Source organism: Stigmatopora argus, chromosome 17 (assembly GCF_051989625.1).
Source record: "Stigmatopora argus isolate UIUO_Sarg chromosome 17, RoL_Sarg_1.0, whole genome shotgun sequence".
In the NCBI taxonomy this organism is placed as follows: Eukaryota; Metazoa; Chordata; class Actinopteri; order Syngnathiformes; family Syngnathidae; genus Stigmatopora; species Stigmatopora argus.
In genome coordinates, this window is record NC_135403.1 from 2080617 (window position 1) to 2094203 (window position 13587).

Sequence of the window (13587 nt, forward strand, 5' to 3'; positions counted from 1 at the left end):
CACACACACACACACACACACACACACACACACACACACACACACACACACACACACACACACACACACACACACACACACACACACACACACACACACACACACACACACACACACACACACACACACACACACACACACACACACACACACACACACACACACACACACACACACACACACCACACACACACACACACACACACACACACACACACACACACACACACACACACACACACACACACACACACACACACACACACACACACACACACACACACACACACACACACACACACACACACACACACACACACACACACACACACACACACACACACACACACACACACACACACACACACACACACACACACACACACACACACACACACACACACACACACACACACACACACACACACACACACACACACACACACACACACACACACACACACCACACACACACACACACACACACACACACACACACACACACACACACACACACACACACACACACACACACACACACACACACACACACACACACACACACACACACACACACACACACACACACACACACACACACACACACACACACACACACACACACACACACACACACACACACACACACACACACACACACACACACACACACACACACACACACACACACACACACACACACACACACACACACACACACACACACACACACACACACACACACACACACACACACACACACACACACACACACACACACACACACACACACACACACACACACACACACACACACACACACACACACACACACACACACACACACACACACACACACACACACACACACACACACACACACACACACACACACACACACACACACACACACACACACACACACACACACACACACACACACACACACACACACACACACACACACACACACACACACACACACACACACACACACACACACACACACACACACACACACACACACACACACACACACACACACACACACACACACACACACACACACACACACACACACACACACACACACACACACACACACACACACACACACACACACACACACACACACACACACACACACACACACACACACACACACACACACACACACACACACACACACACACACACACACACACACACACACACACACACACACACACACACACACACACACACACACACACACACACACACACACACACACACACACACACACACACACACACACACACACACACACACACACACACACACACACACACACACACACACACACACACACACACACACACACACACACACACACACACACACACACACACACACACACACACACACACACACACACACACACACACACACACACACACACACACACACACACACACACACACACACACACACACACACACACACACACACACACACACACACACACACACACACACACACACACACACACACACACACACACACACACACACACACACACACACACACACACACACACACACACACACACACACACACACACACACACACACACACACACACACACACACACACACACACACACACACACACACACACACACACACACACACACACACACACACACACACACACACACACACACACACACACACACACACACACACACACACACACACACACACACACACACACACACACACACACACACACACACACACACACACACACACACACACACACACACACACACACACACACACACACACACACACACACACACACACACACACACACACACACACACACACACACACACACACACACACACACACACACACACACACACACACACACACACACACACACACACACACACACACACACACACACACACACACACACACACACACACACACACACACACACACACACACACACACACACACACACACACACACACACACACACACACACACACACACACACACACACACACACACACACACACACACACACACACACACACACACACACACACACACACACACACACACACACACACACACACACACACACACACACACACACACACACACACACACACACACACACACACACACACACACACACACACACACACACACACACACACACACACACACACACACACACACACACACACACACACACACACACACACACACACACACACACACACACACACACACACACACACACACACACACACACACACACACACACACACACACACACACACACACACACACACACACACACACACACACACACACACACACACACACACACACACACACACACACACACACACACACACACACACACACACACACACACACACACACACACACACACACACACACACACACACACACACACACACACACACACACACACACACACACACACACACACACACACACACACACACACACACACACACACACACACACACACACACACACACACACACACACACACACACACACACACACACACACACACACACACACACACACACACACACACACACACACACACACACACACACACACACACACACACACACACACACACACACACACACACACACACACACACACACACACACACACACACACACACACACACACACACACACACACACACACACACACACACACACACACACACACACACACACACACACACACACACACACACACACACACACACACACACACACACACACACACACACACACACACACACACACACACACACACACACACACACACACACACACACACACACACACACACACACACACACACACACACACACACACACACACACACACACACACACACACACACACACACACACACACACACACACACACACACACACACACACACACACACACACACACACACACACACACACACACACACACACACACACACACACACACACACACACACACACACACACACACACACACACACACACACACACACACACACACACACACACACACACACACACACACACACACACACACACACACACACACACACACACACACACACACACACACACACACACACACACACACACACACACACACACACACACACACACACACACACACACACACACACACACACACACACACACACACACACACACACACACACACACACACACACACACACACACACACACACACACACACACACACACACACACACACACACACACACACACACACACACACACACACACACACACACACACACACACACACACACACACACACACACACACACACACACACACACACACACACACACACACACACACACACACACACACACACACACACACACACACACACACACACACACACACACACACACACACACACACACACACACACACACACACACACACACACACACACACACACACACACACACACACACACACACACACACACACACACACACACACACACACACACACACACACACACACACACACACACACACACACACACACACACACACACACACACACACACACACACACACACACACACACACACACACACACACACACACACACACACACACACACACACACACACACACACACACACACACACACACACACACACACACACACACACACACACACACACACACACACACACACACACACACACACACACACACACACACACACACACACACACACACACACACACACACACACACACACACACACACACACACACACACACACACACACACACACACACACACACACACACACACACACACACACACACACACACACACACACACACACACACACACACACACACACACACACACACACACACACACACACACACACACACACACACACACACACACACACACACACACACACACACACACACACACACACACACACACACACACACACACACACACACACACACACACACACACACACACACACACACACACACACACACACACACACACACACACACACACACACACACACACACACACACACACACACACACACACACACACACACACACACACACACACACACACACACACACACACACACACACACACACACACACACACACACACACACACACACACACACACACACACACACACACACACACACACACACACACACACACACACACACACACACACACACACACACACACACACACACACACACACACACACACACACACACACACACACACACACACACACACACACACACACACACACACACACACACACCACACACACACACACACACACACACACACACACACACACACACACACACACACACACACACACACACACACACACACACACACACACACACACACACACACACACACACACACACACACACACACACACACACACACACACACACACACACACACACACACACACACACACACACACACACACACACACACACACACACACACACACACACACACACACACACACACACACACACACACACACACACACACACACACACACACCACACACACACACACACACACACACACACACACACACACACACACACACACACACACACACACACACACACACACACACACACACACACACACACACACACACACACACACACACACACACACACACACACACACACACACACACACACACACACACACACACACACACACACACACACACACACACACACACACACACACACACACACACACACACACACACACACACACACACACACACACACACACACACACACACACACACACACACACACACACACACACACACACACACACACACACACACACACACACACACACACACACACACACACACACACACACACACACACACACACACACACACACACACACACACACACACACACACACACACACACACACACACACACACACACACACACACACACACACACACACACACACACACACACACACACACACACACACACACACACACACACACACACACACACACACACACACACACACACACACACACACACACACACACACACACACACACACACACACACACACACACACACACACACACACACACACACACACACACACACACACACACACACACACACACACACACACACACACACACACACACACACACACACACACACACACACACACACACACACACACACACACACACACACACACACACACACACACACACACACACACACACACACACACACACACACACACACACACACACACACACACACACACACACACACACACACACACACACACACACACACACACACACACACACACACACACACACACACACACACACACACACACACACACACACACACACACACACACACACACACACACACACACACACACACACACACACACACACACACACACACACACACACACACACACACACACACACACACACACACACACACACACACACACACACACACACACACACACACACACACACACACACACACACACACACACACACACACACACACACACACACACACACACACACACACACACACACACACACACACACACACACACACACACACACACACACACACACACACACACACACACACACACACACACACACACACACACACACACACACACACACACACACACACACACACACACACACACACACACACACACACACACACACACACACACACACACACACACACACACACACACACACACACACACACACACACACACACACACACACACACACACACACACACACACACACACACACACACACACACACACACACACACACACACACACACACACACACACACACACACACACACACACACACACACACACACACACACACACACACACACACACACACACACACACACACACACACACACACACACACACACACACACACACACACACACACACACACACACACACACACACACACACACACACACACACACACACACACACACACACACACACACACACACACACACACACACACACACACACACACACACACACACACACACACACACACACACACACACACACACACACACACACACACACACACACACACACACACACACACACACACACACACACACACACACACACACACACACACACACACACACACACACACACACACACACACACACACACACACACACACACACACACACACACACACACACACACACACACACACACACACACACACACACACACACACACACACACACACACACACACACACACACACACACACACACACACACACACACACACACACACACACACACACACACACACACACACACACACACACACACACACACACACACACACACACACACACACACACACACACACACACACACACACACACACACACACACACACACACACACACACACACACACACACACACACACACACACACACACACACACACACACACACACACACACACACACACACACACACACACACACACACACACACACACACACACACACACACACACACACACACACACACACACACACACACACACACACACACACACACACACACACACACACACACACACACACACACACACACACACACACACACACACACACACACACACACACACACACACACACACACACACACACACACACACACACACACACACACACACACACACACACACACACACACACACACACACACACACACACACACACACACACACACACACACACACACACACACACACACACACACACACACACACACACACACACACACACACACACACACACACACACACACACACACACACACACACACACACACACACACACACACACACACACACACACACACACACACACACACACACACACACACACACACACACACACACACACACACACACACACACACACACACACACACACACACACACACACACACACACACACACACACACACACACACACACACACACACACACACACACACACACACACACACACACACACACACACACACACACACACACACACACACACACACACACACACACACACACACACACACACACACACACACACACACACACACACACACACACACACACACACACACACACACACACACACACACACACACACACACACACACACACACACACACACACACACACACACACACACACACACACACACACACACACACACACACACACACACACACACACACACACACACACACACACACACACACACACACACACACACACACACACACACACACACACACACACACACACACACACACACACACACACACACACACACACACACACACACACACACACACACACACACACACACACACACACACACACACACACACACACACACACACACACACACACACACACACACACACACACACACACACACACACACACACACACACACACACACACACACACACACACACACACACACACACACACACACACACACACACACACACACACACACACACACACACACACACACACACACACACACACACACACACACACACACACACACACACACACACACACACACACACACACACACACACACACACACACACACACACACACACACACACACACACACACACACACACACACACACACACACACACACACACACACACACACACACACATTCATCCATGATTTATGGATGGATAAATGTTTTGTAACTCCCGTCACGACAGAAAAAAAGTGATCCGGGGAGCACCTAGAAACTCGCTGGCGGAAATTCTTCCGAAAATGACGTTTGTAAATGGCGTGCTACCTTACAACTAAATTGGGTCAGCGCAGCCAGCAGCATGGTGTCTTGCCAAGTCTTCTTGTAACGACAGGGGGAAAAAGTGTTTCGGGGAGTACCGGTGTGATAACTTTGCACTTTATATAACTGTTAATATATCCATAACAGCAATAGACGGCGGAGCCAAGTTTCACACGTGTGTAACTCTTTTTATTGCAACCCTCCGAACAACCAAAACATCACAACATCCGGGTCACGCTGTAGTACACAATGGTCACTAGGTGGCGGTGGTTAAACACACTTGTATAACCTGAGGAAACTAATCAGTTATAGTATCAATATATTACACTCCTCCCCTTTAACTATGAAGTTCCTATTAAGACTTAACACTCAACTTCAAAAATTATCTTTGCCTCATTAACTTTTTATAAATTTACTTTTCAATTTGTAACTAAATTATTACTGTTAACACAACCATTAGACCCAATATTTCAGTCTTTGACATTCCAATCTCCGGAACTCTTTTTCACATTTTTGTATGAACAGGAACTCTTTTATCTTAGGAACAACGTTCCTCACAACTGACCGATCACAAATTCAGTCGCTTTGGAGGTGCTCTATCTCTGACTGGGTACCTGCGCCCAAACACCTCTGGGGAACTGACTGCTCGGTTGTCAGGTGTAACTGTCTTGTCACAGGCCACTGAGCCTGGTGACGATGTTACATGTGTCTCTTCAGGTGAGTACGGGCTACCACCTACTGCTCCAGGTGTGCCTTTCCCCCCCACATCTGCGGGGACCACCACAGGGTAGTTGTTTGTGACATCCAGCTGCTCATCCGGAAACTCCAATGTCTCTGGTCTGGACGGTTGGTTGTACAGCAGATGATCAATGTGGATCAAGCGTCGGCTCACTCCATTCCATACTAGGTAGGTGACTGGTCCGAGTCTCTTTTCCACTGTTCCTTTTGTCCACCTCTGGCCCGATTGCTGTCATTTTACGGCTCGGTTCTGCTACATCTACCCACCCAAGAGTGCTTATTCCCGGGCTGCCATGCCCACCCAAGAGTGCTTATTCCCGGGCTGCAATGCCTGGACAAGAGTGCTTATTCCCGGGCTGCCATTGACAGTAGACTAATAAATTGAGAGTGATGAGCGGCAAAGGGAAATTAATCATTGATTTTTACTATAATTTGGACAACGCCGGCGGTGGGCCGGATTAAAAATACTAACGGGCCATATATGGCCCGCGGGCCGAGGTTGAAAAACTTGTACACACACGATCCGGGGGCGGGGCGAGCGCGCAAATCCCGTTTCGGCGAAACGTCCGTTCGGCCAAACGTTCATTCGGCCAAACGGCCGTTCGGCCGAATGAACGTTCGGCGAAACGTCCATTTGGCGACCTGTCCGTCTGTCAAACGTACGTCGGCGAAACGTCTTTCGGCGAATCATCCGGTCACGCATAGTGAACTACTACTGAGTTTTTTACTAAATGTTCTTTTGCATTTTTGAATGCTGCTGCAGATTCAGGAGTCAATTTCCACTCAACTTCCTTCTTTAGCAGTTGATGTAGTGGCTGCAGCACTGTCGACAGGTCTTTCATGAACCGACCATAATAGTTTAATAGTCCTAGAAAAGACCGTAGCTCTGTGACGTTTGTAGGCTGGGGTGCATTAACGATGGCTGCAACTTTTGTCTCAGTGGGGTGCAGTCCCTCCTTATCTATCAGATGCCACAGGTATTCTACTTTCTCCTGCATGAAGTCACATTTTGCTCTTTTCACTCTCAACCCGTAGCTCTCCAGGCGGCTCAGTACCTCCTCCAGATTCCTCAGGTGTTCAGCTCTTGTTTTTCCTGTGACCAATATGTCATCCAAAAAACAGGTCACGTGCTCCAAGCCTTGGAGGATCTGGTCCATCACATTCTGAAACATAGAAGGAGCACTGGACACTACATATGAAAGTCTATGGTACACATACAGTCCTTTCTGAGTATTTATTGTCAAATACTTTTCTGAGTCTTTTTCTTACTCCAGCTGTTGGTAAGCATGTGACAAGTCTAACTTGCTGAAAAGAGTGCCTCCAGCTAGGGTGGCAAAAAGTTCTTCAACGTTTGGTAGTGGATAAGTCTCCTTTTCCACATTTTAATTTACTGTGACCTTATAGTCTCCGCAAATACGAATTGACTTGTCTGCTTTGGGTACCACTACTATTGGCGCGGCCCAATGACTATGTTCTTTCTTTGAGATAATGCCAGCTTTTTCTAGGCGATTTAACTCGTTCTCAACTGCATTCTTTAATGCATACGGCACTGGTCTGGCCTTCCTGAAAATCGGTTTGGTATTTGGCTTTACTGTAATGTTGGCCTTAAAATCACGAATAGTGCCTAACTCCTCAGCAAACACTGCTTTGTCTCTCTGCAACACTGCCTCCACATCTGCGTTGTTACAGCCCCTTGCTGGTATAACTGAGAAAATGCTTGCCCAGTCCAGTTTGAAGTTTTTGAGCCAGTTACGGCCAAGGAGGGCGGGTCTGTCACCTTTTACGATCAGTAGTGGTAGATCACCACTCTGGTTTTCATATTTTACCTTGACAGTCACTTGTCCCATCAAGGGAATGTTCTCTCTGGAAAAGGTTGACAGCTGCACTTTACTTACTTTCAATGGCAAATGAGAGAGATGCTTCTTATACACTATTTCAGAAACAAGTGTTACAGCAGCTCCTGTGTCGAGTTGCATCTCTAGAGGAGTTCCTTCTAATATGACCTGTACTGTCATTTCCTTCTTCCAATTTCCGACAGTATGTGTGGGATACACGGCACTCAAGGGATATGACCCAAACAGTTCATCATCAACATTTCCTGTTGTCTCATTTTTATTTTCCTTTACATACTCTGTCTCCTTGCCTATTTTTAGTTTTACACATCCTTGCTATGTGTCCTACTTTTGAACACTTGTGGCATGTCTCTATTTTATACCTGCATTCATGAGCGGCGTCGTTGCTACCTCCACATCGGTAACAGGGTTGGTGATTTTCTCTTCTCTCTGGTCTGTAATTTTCACTTTTGGTTTCACTTTTCCATTTGCTGGTGGCTGGTTGGTAGGTTGGTATTTCCACGTACTTTTGCTTGTTTTCTTCTTGTCAATACTATTTACTGTGGCAGGTTCTTTCATTTTGCTGGCGAACTCCAACGTATTCTTTGATGCCATTTCCATGGATAACGACAGCTCGCATGTTTTTTTAAATGTCAGATCTTGATCCGTGAGTAATCTTCTCTGAATAGCCTCCACTCTCAATCCACAAACAAATCTGTCTCTCATTGCTTCGTCTAAATGGAGACCAAATTCGCAGTGGCTGGATAGCTTCTTTAACGCCACAACATAATCTGACACAGACTATTTTTCGGTCTGATTCCTTTTTTGAAATTTGAATCGCTCAGCGATCACCAGCGGTTTCGGTTTGTAATGTAATGATAATCTTCCGCTTAGCACATCATACGAGCGGCTACTTGGCTTATCTGGTACGCAGAGGTTTTTTAACAGTCCGTAGGCTTCAGCACCTATTATAGACAGGAAAACGTTGGCTCGTTTACCTTCCTCCACTCCGTTTACAATCATCCATTGCTCAAACCTCTCCAAGTAGGAGGAGAAATCTTCTTGATTTTCCTTGTATTCGCCAAGATGTCCAATGAATCTGGCCATGATGCACAGCCGCCGTTAGCTTAGCAACTCTTGCTAATGCTAGTTTGCAAAGTCACGTTACCTCCTTGTAACGCCTTAATTTCCTCGTTCTGAAACTTTGAATCCCTACCGGCTTGAAAGGGATCCCATCCTCGTCGCCACTGTGATAACTTTGCACTTTATATAACTGTTAATATATCAATAACAGCAACAGACGGCGGAGCCAAGTTTCACACGTGTGTAACTCTTTTTATTGCAACCCTCCGAACAACCAAAACATCACAACATCCGGGTCACGCTGTATTAAACAATGGTCACTAGGTGGCGGTGGTTAAACACATTTGTATAACCTGAGGCAACTAATCAGTTATAGTATCAATATATTACAACCGGGAAACTCGCTGGTGGAAATTCTTCTGAAAATGACGTTTGTAAATGACGTGGAAAGGGTTCCCCGTCACCAATCAGCCACGCCGTGCGTTTGGGGCACGTCATGTAAAAACAGCCATTCATACATCAACCCGGCTTTCAGCATTAACAAATAAAAGTTGAGTTTGCGCACTTAGAGAAGGTGAAGAAATTAAATTAGGATCTGACAGCCATTTCTGGCCACCATAAAAAAATTCAACTCTCTACGTTGCACGGTTTGGACAAACGTAGCAAGAGAATCTTAATATACACACACACACGTGCACAGACAAACACACACCCATAAATCACGCTTTATAAGGATTTTAGATGAGTGATTAGAATTGTCGGCTGAATGGTTAGGGCGTCAACCTCAGTCCTGGGTTCAAATCCAGGTCGGTTGGATACTCTAAATTGCTAAATTGTCTGTAGTTATCATTGTGACCGTGAATGTCTCCTTGTTTCCTGCGATCAGCTGGCCACCGATTCAGTGTATCCTCTGCTTTGTGTCCGAAAGTCAGCTGGGATAGGCTCCAGCAGCCCCCCGACCCTTTTGAAGATAACGTGGTTAAGAAAATGGATGAATGTCCTATGCATGGCACAACTACAGGACAACATCTGTAAGAAGAGGTATCCAGATGCGTTAATGAGATGGGGCTGCCATCTGAATGCGATGAACCTGCAACTGCAGGGACGGGGGCGTGTCATCTCTGATATGTACAGTACGGTGAAGGCGTTTAAAACCAAGTTGAGTGTGTGGGAGATGTGTCAGGAGCGCCCCGTTTTGTCCCTCCTGGCCTGCCGTAGAGGCAGAGCAGCTGGAGTCAATCTGTTGATGACTTCCTGAGTTAGTATTTAAACACCAATTAGTTCTATTATCATTGTCGGATCGTTCCTGCAAGCTCCTGCACAATTCCTGCATGTTCCTGGAAGTCACTGCGTGGATTCAGTAGCCATGCAGCCACGCTACCTTTTTCCTCGACATCTCTCGTTCTCCTGTTTCCGGTTTGGTATCGCTTATGTTTCACATGTCCCCGTTGTTTTGTAAGATCCCTTCTGAGTTATTAAAGATGTTGCTTTGAAGCTAATACCTTGTCAAATCCTACTTCCCCGCGCCTGGGTCCAAATCGTAACAAGATGCAGATGCGGGAAGAAAACTTCAGCCATTTTCCCTGCTGCCGGACCATGAAAGAGAAGGTCTCTACCGCTGTGTTCCCGAGTGCACAGCTTGCTGATAGTCAACACACTTGCCGTCGACGTCCGACGCCAATTTGCTGACTTTGAAGCCCAAAAGAGCAAATTTGAACTTCTCAGTAATCCTTTTGCAGGTGACGTGGAAAGCACACCATCAGACCTACAAATGGAGTTGATTGCGTTCCAGTACAATGACACACTGAAGGAAAAATATGAGAGAGTGGGTGTGTTTGCATGTTTC